General features: G+C 37.0%; 1 protein-coding gene across 3 annotated transcripts in view; it reads left to right on the forward strand.

Annotated features, from left to right (window-relative positions):
- Positions 1 to 15,765, forward strand: part of CMSS1 (cms1 ribosomal small subunit homolog) — a 227,782-nt gene that overhangs the window by 39,434 nt on the left and 172,583 nt on the right. The gene's annotated exons all lie outside the window — the stretch shown is intronic.

Here is a 15,765-nt window from a genome sequence, read left to right on the forward strand (position 1 = left end):
ATGAAGTCGTTAGGAGTTGTTACTGATTAGGTACAATGTTTTCCACTTAGTCCCGCAGCTTAGAGTTCGAAAACAGAAAATCTGAATTCCAAGTCATCTTGTTTAATTAGTTGTTCTAAGGGAGCTTTTTCTGTTTTGTTTTTTTTCCCTTTTAATTTTATTATGACAAAAAAATGCAACTTTAGCTGAACTCCTCTGTGGGGGGATATGAACTTTGAGCCTTCCTTTTTTTTCCTTCTGTAAAGAGTTGGGGTCCTTGGAGGATAGTATTTTATTTCCTGATGATGTAACTACAAAACAATTCTCTTAAGTGATGATGGGAAGGCCAGATGAAATCTGATTTCTTTTACTCTTCAATGTTTTTTCTACAAACCCCTTTCCTTTTTTGTATGTTTGTGTTTCAGCTAACACAATTAAGCAGTCCAACCAACTATTTTTAGTAAGAAGGTCTTGAAGAAATGAGTAGTTTGTTTTAATATTTAGGAAAGAGGCAGAAAGCCAAAAAACAGGATTTAGATTGAAGAACTCAAAATGTATTGCTTGTATTCCCCGTCCTTTAGTGTACACTGTGAATAAACACTGATGACAGAAGGAGGAAATACTGGAAATAGGTACAAAATTTGTTACTGAAAATCCACTAAGGGTTAACGGGAGTCAGTGAAACAAACTCCTTTTATGTTGGTGGGTAAATTAGACCATCGAAAGGCATTCTACACTACTGAAGTAGTAGGTGCATCCACAATTAATTTATTTGCAGCATTTGAATTTTAGTCTTCATCTCTGTAGCTTAAGCCGTTCTCTGCCTGCCTTTAGTGTGTTTTGTCATACTGAACATAATGCTAACAATAAGGCAAGTTACTTATTTGGGGGTGTTGTCTGTAGGTATGAAGACAAATGGTGATGAAGATGTTTGCATTTCATTAACAAGACATCTTCTAGCTATCTTGCATACATTTACCCTGAGCGTAGCCTGAAAAAGGTACTTTAGTTGAAAAATTCCAGGCAACCCCTTGCATGGTTACTGAGTAAAGACTTCCTCAGAACTCTGCTGCTTATTTGCATGGGTGATCCTGCTGTGTCCTCTTTGTAAGTTTCTGAGAAAGTTCAGATTTGGGTACCTCGTCAGAAAATTTTCAATTTATTTAATACTAACCCTTCCCAAATGGTTCTGGAGATAGAAAACATCTTACTTGAATATACCAATGGACAGACCAGGATAATATTTCATTGGCTGTTCTAGTGAGAGTTAAAAATGAAATCCAAACAGAAGCAAAATAACCTGTCCTTTAGCTGATATTGGCCTATTCAGTACCTTGGGTAATGTTTTTGGAGGCTAACAGTTTGTCTAGTTTTTCTCAAAAGTATTATGCCAATATGGCTAATTTGAAATACAAGCTCATCTAGGTGACCTTGTTATAGGAAATATGTTCAGCTACAAACTCAGCCTTTCTGCTGGGACTCTGTTTAGCATGGCAGGACAACTGAAGGTGCAAGGTACTGTCTAAGAGCAGGCTGTAAATGTACTGCTGTATCCAGTTCTGATTTGCAGGAGGAGTCAGAGAAGTTATTCAGTGCAAGGTAGGTAGGAGTTAAATGTGAATGCATCCTTTTTTACATGTATGTATGTAAGCATAAATAAATCCTTAGAGGTGAAAACTACTGTTTCTGTCCTGGGTTTGTTTTCTTTTTTTGCTTTCCCTTTGCAATTGCATTGTTTTTTTGCAACTTTCCCTTCACCTGCACACACCCTGTTTCTGTAGTCTGTATGAAAATTGTCTGCATTTTTGTTCCACCGCATGAAACAGTTGTTTTAGGCCATAAGCAGCTTTGAAGAAGAGGACTTCTCAAAAGCTGGTAATCAAAAATTCATCCTCGCAATCTAATTCTATTCTGGAGTTCCAAGGAACACGGCTCAGATAGTGCTGGTGATAAGTTTATTGGTAGTCTGGGAACAGGGAATAGAGAATGCAAGTCCTTCTGTTTATAAGTCTGTGTTTACATCTGGGGATGGCCAAAATACAAACTCTTCATTTCTTAGTTAATTCCTCTCTGCAATACAAAAGTGCACATCTGTGACCTTCTGCAAACCAGCTTTATCAAAGAGCATCAGCTGAGTGTATAATGACCTGACTTCCTTCTTTCATATTGTTATGACTTAAAGGACATTGTACAGTGCTACCCAAGCCCTGTTAAGGGCTTGGATATTTTATTAAAAATTCCAAGTTCTGGACTATTATAACATGAAAAACTTATTTTTATCTGAGGCAATGAATTGAGTTGCAAAGAACCCTTCCTTTACTGCATTTTTACAGTTCCTTTCAGTATCTGTAGGTGGAATCCTGGCACTGGTGAGCTACACTGAAGAGGAAAAAAAAAAGCCTTTAGGCAGGCAGCTATTCCTGTCTCATTCTCTATTGCTCCTTGAAAATGAATTCTGTTTCCTTAATTGCTACACATAGTTTTGCACAAAATTGGTGCATTTGCAAGTATTGTGACGCAAAAAGAACTGTTGATTTGTGAAATTGGAGACCAAAAGAAAATTGTATTAAATCATTGGTGCATCTCCTGTCAATGCAGGGCTGCTCTCTGCAGCTGCTTGCAGTGACTTTTTTTCTGGTCCCTGCTTATCATTTGGTATTCTTATTTGTGCCCACATTCTTTCAGGATTTTACTTTAGAAAAATAGAAGCTGGGAAGATGGAAGATTATATGAGACAAGGAGAAGATAGGACAAATAAGCTAGAAGACTTTGAGGCAGTTGTTTAGATTTTATCTTAAACTATCTGAATTCCTCCCATTACTTCCATCATTAAACTCCTCTTTCCTTTTTCTTCCTATGGCGTTTCATAGCAGCAGTTCCAGTGTCCTTAAACCCATAACCTATCTATTGCAGCATTTGACCCCTTCCTTTGGCCATTTTGTATCTAAGATAAATAAAGGAAATTAGAACTTGGGCCTCAGTTCAACAAAGCACTTAAAACATAGCCCTATGTATTTTTGTTGAAAAAGGAAAGGACTTCAGCAGAAGTCTGACTTTAATGATATATTGAAATGTTTGGCTGCATCAGGCTCTTGATCACATTTATTTAATGTAGATATTGTGAAGCTTGGGCTTCTGAAATTCTCCCTGGGGTCTAAATCTTTAGGTTACTTTCATATTCCAAAAATAAACGTCGACTAAAGTACAAATACTGTCAAAGCTTTTATTAATATTTTACATTACTTAGAACTGTTTGCTTTTTTGGAGGTGGTCTGCTTAAGTTTTGCATGTGATACCTGGAGAACTGAAACGTGCAGAATTGACAAGTTGAATTTTATTGCCTTGCATAAATGGGAGCTGATATTTAATGTTTTAATAACTCATAACTTCAAGGATTTTTCTCCACTGTGTGCTCAGCCTTGTCTCTGAAATCTGTGGGAGTTTGGACATTACTCAGTGGAAGAAGATTCACTCTAATTATTTCTTAGATTATTAGCATCCTTCAAAAATTTTCTGATTTTTTATTTCTCCTAGCATTGTGTTTGATGATCTCTTAGATTTCATCCGTAAAGTGTTTTAGAGTTTCATATACTAATGTACAGATTAATTTCTGAATATTGCAAAGAGAAATATGGATGTTATTATGGCTTATTTACAGTCTGAAATGTACTGACAACTGATAAATGCATGTGGAAGGCAAGGGGCAGAAGCAGGGAAAAGTTCTAAAGATAACATTCTTCAGATTCGTGTGTCTTTTACTATGGACCATGGGTGGAAAGAGATTCATATCTCCATTACTCTGTGGTTTAAATTTTTTTTTGGAAGCAGGGAGAAATATTTTTTCAAACTCTCCTGTTGTTTACAGATTCCATTTATTCTCCCTTTTTTCTTTTTTCAGATACAAATAAAATTCCTAGCCAAATATTAAGGATAATTAGATCCGTTTATGTTGGGTGCTGTATTGGGAGGTTGATGACTGCACCTCTCAACTATTAATGGCTTCTAAGGAGAACTTGCAAGTGCTTCATATCTGCTTGTGAGATGGTTTGATTTTGTATATGGGACCAAGGTAATTTTTTATGAAAAAGACAACTTTTTGCATAGCAGATTTTATCATGAACACGGATGGATAGAATTTAATTTGTATGCCTTCCCCTACTCTATATAAACCATATATAGTCAAGTAGTTTTTTCTCTGTGATAAAATGAGATGATGTTCTTTAGTGCATGAAAGTATAAGACTGTATTTTAAGAAGTTTGGGATTGGAGGTTTATTTTGTTTGTGATGGGTTCTGCAGTGAGATTTTTTTATCAGCCCACTCCCACCCACAAGTGTGCCTGTCTAGTTGGGCTATTTCTGGAGACACGACAGCCATTTCAGTATTAATGCAGTAGCAAAAGTGAGTTGTCATCATGTGAAGACTTAGGACCTTGGAAGGTGCTCAGTTTCATGTCTGTAAGCATGCTTGAAAGTAGAACATATTTTAAATGTCTTTGGTCATTAGACTGCAGAAAAAAATGACACTGTACTACTTCATCCATTTCCTTTGAATTCAGTCAAAGCAAGATTCTTTTTGTAGAACTTCAGGGAAGTGGTATGGCTGAAACATTTTGAGCTTCTATCTGACTCCACATGAATCCCTGTCTCTTTTTTTTATGTATTAATCTCAGCTATGAATTCAGTCATTTTATTCAAAGTGATCAACTCCTTTTCAAAGCAGTATAATTCTTATTTGAATAAAAACTGTGCAGGTTTGTTGACTCAACTTTTCACACTGCCATGAATTGAACATGGTGCCAGTGGAGGATGTTTCTTTCAAAGCTTTGATGATATGAGGTGGAAAAGTAAATCAAGTTATTGCAGCCTCTTTCAGCTCCTCCATATCATGCACCATGTCTTCCCATATGCCTTTCCCTTCACATCTGTTGTTCCTGCACTTGTTGCTGGGTGATGCATTCCACTGATAGCTTGGAGAGCAAAGCCTAGCACACAGGTAGAAGGGGTTTGGCATTCAGTGAATTTCTTGGGAGTTGCAGGTTTACAGGAGCTTCCTGAGGCCATTGGCTACTTTCGGAGCACAAGCCTGTCAGGGACACAGGTGAATGTGGGCTTGAATGCAGCATCAGAACTGGAAGAAGGCTCATTGGTGCCATTGATTTTATGCAAAGTGGAGTACAAAGCTGTCATGCTTTATTTTCTTTTTTGGTGGTTAAGTAGAGAGAATCCAGAATTAAAATGTATCACAAAGCCTACATGTCATTGTTATAATTCTGTTGAACAGGCTTCTCTTGCCTCCTACTGATGAACCCAGTGAAAACAGAGCTGTTAGAGAGCTTTTTTGAAAGAAAGTAAGGCTGTAGAAGAATGAGTATGGATGGTAAGGAAGGCAAAATTTGCAAGGAGAGAAAGTATTTTTTTGTTGGGCTGCTTGCATTAGCAGAGTAAAACACAAGCGTGCTCTTGGGCCCAGAGGCCCTTCTTTGGGTCTTAAGATGCTGCATCTATGTTGCAAAATCTATGTAATAACAGACATGTTTTCTGCCTTGATAACCACCCCCCCCCAACCATTCCTGGTAAGAAATACACTCAAAAAGGCTTTTCTTATTCTCTGTAATTTCAGTAGCTATACATTAATTCCTGTTTAAAGCACAATGCTTCAAGTTATGGGTGATTTTGGTACCTTTTCAAGGAATATGTGTTGGAATAACACAGAGGCAAATGCATCCTATACAGGCTGTTTTAGATTGTGGATTCCTAGGGATGTAATGTAGCTCGTAAAACTTTGATCCCTTTGGGATTGCTGAGCTATCTGATGGATTCATAGTTTAGAAATGTGACTTAGTTGTGCAGTTCAGTTCTCTGGTCTGGAAAAGTATTTACAGAATTTCTTGACCTCCTAGGGTGTAGTCACATGTAGCTCTTTGTGTTAGTCTTGCCCACAGCAGGTACTGTTCAAGGAGTCTCTTGGGCTTGGGGAAATGGATTTAACAGACTCAGACACTCCACAGCTTCAGAGTCTGCAACAAAAATTTTACAAAACCCTGGAGTGAGGAAGGAGAACAAATACAAAAGGGTATTAATTTGGCTTTTTTACAGCAGCTGGCATGAGATGTATTGGCCTTAAGAACCATTACTTTCAACTCAGCAATATTGAAGTTGTGTCATTATCTGGGAACACTTTTATTGATCTCATGTCTCCGGGTGTTATGTCAACAGGATGGACTATTACTAAGAAAGTCTTCTAGGAGATGAACTAAATGTTTGAATAGCCTACAGCTTGCTTCATGCTTGAAAACTGAACTAAAGCACAAAAAAAAAGTGGTATAAGGAAATTCTCTTCCAGCACCTGAAGAAACGGCAACATTTTCTTTTAGTCCCTAAAATCCTATGCTCTTTAAACAGTCTTCCCGGCAACCTTTCCCACTGCTTTATAGTCTGCTTTATTTTGTAGACTTTTTTAGTTGTTGAGTACTTTATTTTTAACCTGTTTTGTTCAGCTACCTATTTTTAGTTGTAAAGATGAAGCTTCTGTACCTTTTAACATTGTTTCCCCTGGGTAATTTGATTGAAAGCATTTTGACGGAGCATAATTTCTGCCTTCTATTTGCTCTGGCCAGTGAACTCAGGAGCTTCTAATATGAAGATTAATATTAATTAGATGAAAAATACTTACAGTACATACAAATTGTACCTACAAAAAGTGTGGTCAGGATGAACTGCATAGAATTGATTAAAGAGAGCAATGTATTGGGTTCTTTCTTGTAGTGATACAGTTTCATGTAAGTGAAATCTGTAGTGGCATATTCTGCTATGAAATGGCATAGTACACTTGATAATTGCTTGTAATTTATCTTATAAGCAGGCTGTACTATTAGTTAAGAAAAAAATAGGCAAATTTCTTAAATGGATTCAACAAAAGAACATAGACTTTAGTACTTTTAGGTGACTCTACAGAACAAAGATTTAAGCACTGTAAATTTGTAGATCTTCAGGTTATATTTTCCCCCCTACCCCCTCTCCAGTAAATACAGAACTATATATATAGGTAAATATTTGTGCATAACTCTAGCCAGTAGCAAGGACAGAGGAGAAAAGTGGTTCTAGTTATTGTAATGCAGTACTTATGATAGTACTTATGCAGCCTTTTTGTGTTTAACTTTTAAAATGATGCAGAAATGTCTTGATTCCATTTACAATAGACAGAGGCCTAGAACTAGAAAGCTGTAAAAGAGCAAGTATATTTTTGAATTCCTAATATATGTTGTACTGGTTAAATCCAGAACCAGTTGTGCATGACCTTCTGGTTTGATTCAAGTTTGGGACACATGAAGTTTGTTAGGTTTTTTTCTGTTTTACTCTATTTTTCTGATTTTAATTGTTTTTATTTCATATTTCCATAGTAGATGGGCAGAGGCGATTTCCACATTAAAAAAATCAGTTCTTGCTATTGCTGCTGAGTAAAGAGGAGCATACATGAATCCAACAATACCAAAATAGGAGTTATTTTGCTAGAAGCCTAAGATGTGTCCAGAGTGACATAAGGTTATACAGAGCTTGACAAGAATAAACACTTTGAGAGCTATAAAATTGCTTTGACCTTGGGGCTTGGGAACCTAAGTGGAGCCTTAACTTTTAGCTATCTGTGTGTATGTAAATCAAAGCAGGTCATGCCCAGAAATGTTGCTAAGTATATTTTTCTCAGCAGTCAGTGTGATGGATGGTTACAGTTCTTGGAGTGGTTGTGGTAGGTATGGGTAATCCCTGGAGCAGAAACACGCATAGCTCAGGGGCTTGTGGAAACCCTCATTGTGGCTTTGCTTGTGAAGAGCAGGGTCTGAGTTGGAGGGAATTCTGAAGTTCATCCAGATCTGTTGGGAATCACTCTGAAAAGCTTATGCACTTTTACACAAAGGAGTTCTGGGTGTGTCTGAGTTTCAGTGAATGATGGTTCCAGTGGATTTTGATTTCTTTCAGCTAATTAATATTTAGAATGAATGAAGGCTGTTTGTGATACCTTAGCTTTAAATGTCATGGTCTGTGTTCCACGTGTATTGATGTCATAGAATTTGGGTCATTTACTCAAACTCATTATTTTTGCTTCGATATTGGGCTATCTTGGAAGCATTTTCTCTATTTTAGGTACTTACCAAAAGCAGCAAAGCTGCCCTTTTTTGGTAGTGAATTCCTACAGACTTCAGGGAATAGCATTAACAAAGGTAATATAAAAAGAAATGGGGAATCATGTTTGTGAATCTTTTTGCAAGTACAATAATTTGTTTCTTTTCCTGACTGCAGTATAATAGAGAGACCAAATCACCAAATCCCTCGTTTGGGATTTTTTTCTTTAACTATTGCACCAGCTATTAACAAGTTTTTTTTCTCTTCTGTTCTCTTCTTGTGCTATTCTGTTCCTCCGTCTGTTTTTTATGTGCATCTAGGAGCCAAAACCAATAAGAGAGGCTAACATTGGTCAGGTGAGGTTCCAGTTTGCCTTTGTCATATTGGAAGAAGAAAATCCATTAGTGGATTATTGGAAGGTGGAGGGAGGGCCATATGAAGATACTAATGTCCAATGGAGTGACTGGGAAGGAATGGTTATAGGTATTTTTAGTATTTGTACTGGAACGCAGGGAAGCTCATTGATTGCACTTTTGTTCCCTGAGGGAGGTCAGTGGGAAAGGGAAGCGGTCCAGAATTGGGAAGTAATCTGCACAGAATCGCAAATGTGTGCTTTTCACTTTGACATTAATATCAGTTTAAGAAAGGAAATGCCTGGATATTGCATTTCTGCAGGGAATTAGCTTAGAAATATTGCGTTTCAAATGGGGCCAACTTGTTACTGTCAATTGCCTGGTATTGAGGACAGAGAAAATGGTCACATCTTTCATAATGTAGAAAAATGTTCACTATGTTTTCTAGTAGAGCTCTGGATTTGATTTTTTCCTATGTCTTCATTCTTCTGACCCTGACATAGTTCTGTCTCTCTCATAGTAATTTCTTAAGTGACAGTGATTTTATAGTAGAACCTTATTGTTTTGTTGTGTCATTTTTTCTGGTGAATATTTGAATATTTTACTTTCACTAAACTTCTCTTTTAAAAGTCACTTCTTCATTGACTTGAACTATGAAAGCTGCTATATCTAAAACCCCATCAGGTGACAGTCCTTTTTAAGTGTATATTTGTGTGCATGGTTTTATGACATTTGCCGGTTATTACTTTTTCCGCTTTGATGAACAATGAATGTACCAGGAATGTGTTCATGTGCAACATTTGAATACAAATCCTAAGTTAAACACTTTCACAACTCTTAAGCTATGAGTGTACTGGTACAAGCTGGAATTCCACATGTTATTTCTCTCTTAGGAATTGCACAGATCTCTTAGGTGTTCTTTTGGCTGCTGTCTTTTGGGCACATACATTTTTAAAAGTTGTTTAAAGAAAACATTTTTTCTTTCTTGTTTTTAGATGCAATTTGGGGGATAATTTTATTCCATTTTTTGAGAACCTCTAAATTCAAATGAAGTTGGGTTGTTCTGTGTGGTTTTTTGTGTGACTAGTTGGGAAGAAAATTGTGATTCTGTTCTTGGTGTCAGAAAGTTTGTAAGTGCTACAGAGCAAGCAAACCATGAAGGGGGACACAGCTCTCAAGTGGCTGAGTGGGTCAGACTGAAAAGTGCTTGGGCTTCTGAATTCTGTGGTTCACAGTGAACGTGCTCAGATGTTTTGTTACTTCCAAAGAAATATTACATCATCTTATTTGCAAAGTCACTAGGCTATAGCTCTCTTTACATCCAACAGAGTTCTCAAGTGGGATATCAAATACATGCATTACATAATCAGAACAAAGCCTTTATTGGTTGATTGTACCCTTAGGGTGGAATGCTGAATGGTAGTTGCATATGGAAGAGATAATCTTGCAGAATTAATCATTTCCTAACCATCCTATCAACAACTATGAAGTGAAATAATAGCCTGGGGATAGGATTCACTTGGGAAGGGTGTAACTAAAGAGAATAAGATTTTATATTGGTTTAATGAGTTCATCATCTTTCTGTAAATGCACTTAAATGTATTGAAACAAACAGAAAGGACCAGAAGAGTTTTATGTATCTATTTATAGACTGATTTGCTGAAATTTCATGTGGTGTAATTCCTGTTGTTAATGAATTCAAAGGAGGTAGAACAATTTCCACCCAGTCTGTGGTTTTAATTTATTGGAAAATGAGCCACTTAAAAATACTGGAGATAAATTTTTTTGTTTATGGAATATTAAATTTGTCTTTCTAAGCTAATTTACGTACATTTTAGAGTTATTCTTGTTAAGGACCATATGTGCAAAATATGTGTCTGGTGATTTTAATTGGTCTAGTTCAGAACTGATCTGGTTTTTAATAAGAACTTTTTTTGTGAAAGGTATAATACACAGCTTATAATTCTCAAGCTACATGAAAGTGATACCAAAGTTTGGTCTTTTATTGATTGTCATGGTATTTTTTATGATCTCAGTCTAGTTTTAATGAACCTGGATTTCATAAACCAAATTAAATAAACAGGTAAGTTCTTACTCTGTGGGAAATGAGACCACATTAAAAAAACAAAAACAAAAACCAAACAAAACCCCTACATTAAAAAATCTGAGCTTTATGTTATGATGATCTACATGTGATTTCCTGTGTTGTCTTAATGCAGTTTTTATATGTGGCTTTGGGGTAAAATTGTACTGAACTTTAAAATTAAAACTGCTAGTCAGCCTCTGGGTAGAGGCTGGAAGGTGTTTTTCAGGGAAAATGCTGACTGAACCCAAGGCCATGGGTTTTGTTCCTCTCTTCCCTCTTGTGCTGCTCCCAGACTAAATTAGGCTCCAGTATGAGTAATCTATCAATATTGACTTTGCTTTTGAGGTATATGTCTTGAAGAGTGGGAACTTGTTGGCAAGTTCTTTCTGTTATTGTGCCTATCCCAACATATCCTTAGAAATAAAAAAATTGGTTTTCGTAATTTCACAGAATCCTTCCAGTTCTTCACCACATCAGTTTGTGATGGACAGTGCTCCCATAAAAATCTTGAAACAAGATACTGATTTTAGAAGTGTGGGTCTCAAAATACTCTCCTTGATCCTTCAAGGACCACTGGGACAGAATTGTGTGTTGTACTGAAGATCCTCAAGTGAAAAGCAAGGCATATACAGCAGAATTTAAAACTTCCTTGTATTTTTGTCCAGTCAAGCAGACAGTGTCATTCTTTATGGTTTTTTTTGGAAATGCATACCCAGGACAGAGTGTGGATGAGCCCTCAGTAGACTTAATAATGCTAATGTGCAAATTTTTGATGAATGCAAGTTTCAGCTGTTATCCATTGGATGGGCAATAGGTGATGTTTAACATCCTACCAACTTGCTTTCTTTTTACTTATTAGCAGTTCTGTTTAGAAAAGTGGAGAGGAGAGGGTTGGGTGGGGAGATGAGCCTGTGTGACATTTTCTCCCTGATAGTTATTCATGTAGGCATCTTTCTGTTTCAGTCTCCCACTGATATTTATACCAGTGGTGGAGCAGACATTGGGACAAAGGATTACTAGTTAATTTGGAGAGCTAAATATACATGTGACTGATGTGTTAAGGAAAACACGACCACAAACACCCTCCAGGTTTTGGTAGGGAAGCATCAGCCTGTAGGATTTCTCTTTTTGACAGTGGAGCTTGCCACATGGCCTTTCTGCTTTTTGGCCTCTCTGAATTAGTCCTGAATACTACTCAGAAATGTAAGGAAAAGCATAATTCTACATGAATTGCAGTCAGTTTCATAGGACACCTTGGAAGTAACAAACATCATACTCTGGGATGAAAATTAGGCTTAAAAACCAGGTAAAAATAACCTAGCATGTCCAAGAAGAGTCACTCAATAACAAAACTGTAAATAAAAGTAAGACGTGCTGGATACTTCCCATTCTTAGCATAAACTCATGTCTTTAAGTAATTAACAGCGGCTTTGCAAACTTAAGAAAATACCAGGTTTCAGCTGTGCATCTCTGTTGGTTTCATTATGCTCTTGAGACTTGAAATGGAGGAAAAAGGTAATTCTGTAGTCTCTGATTATGCAATTTAGGTAATTTTCTGACATTGAATGTATGATTCCCTTTTTTTTCATTTGCAAACCTCTGTCTGCATCTCCTCACATTAAAAACAAATGAACAATCAAAAAACCCTAACCAAACAAGAGAAAAAAACAACCCAAAAACCTGAAATCAGCCAACCAAAGAAATGAAAATCAAAACCCGAAAAAGATCAAATATTGTCAGGTAGTGATTGTGATGCTGATAATCAGTGCAAGAGCACCGATGAAAGGAAAATAACGAAGTTTTACTTTAATTCTACTTAGTTTAGTTACACTTTTTATTCCATGAAATGTCTCTTGAAGCTGGCCAGCATATCTGCTTTTGTGCTGTTTGTCATCGAGTGACTCCTTTTGGAAACTCTTGGTTATTTTAAACCTGTTTAAAAAATTTATTTCTAGATGGGCTAATTACTTCTGTTTCATGGTACCAAGGTAACTGCTCACTTCTCTTGTGGATACATCCATTTTTTCCCCCCCTCCATTCATCTTTTATTCTTCTGCCCACCTTTCTGAAGAATTATCTGTGTGATTTTTAGCTTTTCATGGTCTTGACAACAAAAACAAGGGCATGTGTAGTGCTAGAGATGTTATTTGAGGCGCACTACTCTGGAATTGTGAAGTGTGTGCCCAAGCTGACAAGTGTGTGCCTGGGAAGTAGGAGTTGCAGGGAGAGAGACTGCAAGCCGCTGGTAAACTGAGCAGTGAGTTTACAAGATCACCAGTGTTGATGCTTGGGTAAGTGAGTCACAAAGGAACCTTGCATCTGGAAACTGAAAGGAGAGAATGTTTCTTAAAGGTGGCCTTAAAAATAAAAAAAAAGGTAAAACATTACTTCTCCTGTACATGGCTGCAGCTATATATTTTGCTGCATGAGTCATAGATGGCTTTATAGTTCTATGTCTCCTTGCATAGGAAGAATAAACTTTGGAGAAGAGGAAGTTAAGAGAAAACAGAAGTGTGAACAACTGCTAATGGTGCTTTCTCTGGCTCCATTCAGTCTGCCATTCCATCATACTTGAAGGGGGTAATTCAGAGATTCCTTTCTTGGCATATAAGTGGCAACATCTGTTTGAAACAGTGAGTGGAAAATGTAGGGGAAAAATGACAGGCATATGGCAATAGGAGGGCAAGGAAAAATTTGTTGCCCTAGCGTTAGCCACATAATTGGTACACTTAACTTCTGAGGGACTGATTCATTTAAAGACAAAAATTTATGTTCCATTTATTCAGGATTTCTGTATGTGGTCTTCATCTTACAGTGCCTTCATAGTTTCTCTGCTCTCTGAGGGAGTGGAAGGTGATAGAAGTTCAGAGCCTCAGCCAAGGAATAGAGGGGGAATCTGGATGCAAATAGGCAAACCAACCTTCATCCATCTTCTCATTTTAATAAGAGGAAGAATTGAAAACCTCCTTTCTTTTAATATTCAGTTTTGTGAGGTTTTTTTTTTATATTTACCATATTGAGTTAGCTAGAATGTTTATGGCTTAATGTAACATAAGAGGTACTGCTTAATGAATAGAATAGCTGTCCTGGTCACAGGCATCATCCAAAATAGTGTTTCCAGTGTGCAGTACGTGCTCAGGTAACCTACTGGCTTTACTCTAAGAAGGATTTCTACCCATACACAAATGTAAGCAAAATGCAGAATCTCAAACTGTACGTGATGTGGAGAGAATGTGGGTTGTTCTTTCTATTTCCTCAGTTACTTTTGTGCCCTGAGTTGAATAATTCATTTCAAGGGAGAGTGTTGTTGGGAAGGTCAAGGTCAAACCTAGTCTTACGGAGCTTCTGATGACATGTAAAATGTGTGTTTAGGAATGCTTTTTTGGCCTGAAGCTGAAAACTCTGCAATCCAAATAATATATTCTTAAAAATGCTTAGGAGGAAATCAGTCTGTTTTCTTTCTATTGAAAAATGATTTATCAAAACCCTGGGAGAATGTCTCCTACCACATTTGCCTTCATAAATGTGGCCTCTTTTCTGAAGAGTGGTGAGGCCCTTGGAGAACTGTAACTTGGCCACTGATTGGTCTTGTTATGGCCCTTACTCCATGGGGATCTTAGTCCTTGCATGGAAAAAGAAAATTGAGTAGATGACATTTTAATTTTGTTCATTCTCCTTTCTGACCTCTTCTGGCTCTGGGATTTTATGGTCTAGTGGTTTAATTCTGAGATGCTAAGTTTTATGGGAGATTATAAATCCTAGTAAATTGATTGCATTATGCTAGCAATTGTAGCTTATTCTGGGGAGTGAAGGGCAGATGCCCTACCAATCTTATTTAAATTCAGAAAGTATGCTTCTAAACTTCTAAAAATAGATAAAAAGCCAGCTCTAGCTTTTTAAAGAAACAAAACCAAAACAATGAAAACACCCTTCATATTTAGTATTGTGTTAACAAGTAGCACTTTGAAAACTTGAGAAACCTGAGCCAGTATCTCTACCAGAGTAAATTACATCAGAAATACTGTCAGCAAAATGAATTAAAACAAATATTTTGAAAGGAAACCTATTTATGCTATTCTGGTTGTCACCTGTGTTACCAAAAAAACAGGAAAATGAATCTGAAATTCACAGAAATCTTTGGAATTAAAAAGGAAAAAAAAAGAATTTCTATCTATGTGAAGAGAGGAACCTGTACTTCTTGTTTGGGAAGAAAGAGGAGACATTTTTAAAGAAGTTTTAGGAAAATTATTAAATATTTTTAATTTGGTAGCTTCTGTATGTCTTACTTTACTTATATGCAAATGCATTCAATTGCCCTATAATTTGTTTGGGTTATTTTGTTTGATTGTTGGCTTTTTAGTTTAGTAAATTGACTATGGTAGAATCACTTCCATGGAAGCAGAATCCTGCAAATGTGTGTACTACAGTGATGCAGATCAGAAGGGACAAGGACATATATACTTTCTATGAGGCCCTGCCTCCTAATCATGCATCAATTTGAAGAATGCATTTAAAGAGGTTTGGTCCTTCTGCTGCTCTCATAGTGTTTTGGTTTCTGAGCAACTAATGGTTAAGGAGAGAACTACATTTTATATCATAAAACACTTCAGCTAATGTGAGTTTTTCCTTGAATTGGCCATCACACCAGCATAAAATGCTGTGAGGATTTGTCATGTTTGAGGAAGAGCTTTTTGCTTCAGTGCGTTGGCTAAAACATACAAACTGTGACTCACGGTCAGGTGTCAGAAGGGAATCAGTGCATGGCTCTTATGTCCTTGTACTCCACCACCATGTAACTCTAGTCTCAAGGTGTGACATCTTTATGGTGTAGGAAATCCCAAAAGGTTTGTACAGCTTTTTAAAGCAACAGGGTTGTTGCCTGTCTGTGTGCCATGAGTGGCAGCCAGTAGAAGGGCAGATTTCAAAGGGACATGTGGGCTGCTTGCTGGGTATGAAACACATGTACACACATAGTTATTTCTTGTGAAATGCAGTGAATTCATCCTTTTCCCCTTTCCTTTTCTTGAGTTGAACAGGAGTTCTACTGCTCCATTTTACTTCAATCACCATATAGCAAATGCTGGAGGAGAGACAGCCACTGCTGCCATCCCTCCCTGACTGAAGGTTGAAATCTATGCTTTTGTGCCACCTATCTTTAGATAAGATCCACCAATATCTTGTCTTTTCCTAATAAAATGATAAATCTTTCTCTAGATCAGTTGAGCTTT

Source organism: Vidua macroura, chromosome 2 (genome assembly GCF_024509145.1).
Source record: "Vidua macroura isolate BioBank_ID:100142 chromosome 2, ASM2450914v1, whole genome shotgun sequence".
Lineage (NCBI taxonomy): Eukaryota > Metazoa > Chordata > Aves > Passeriformes > Viduidae > Vidua > Vidua macroura.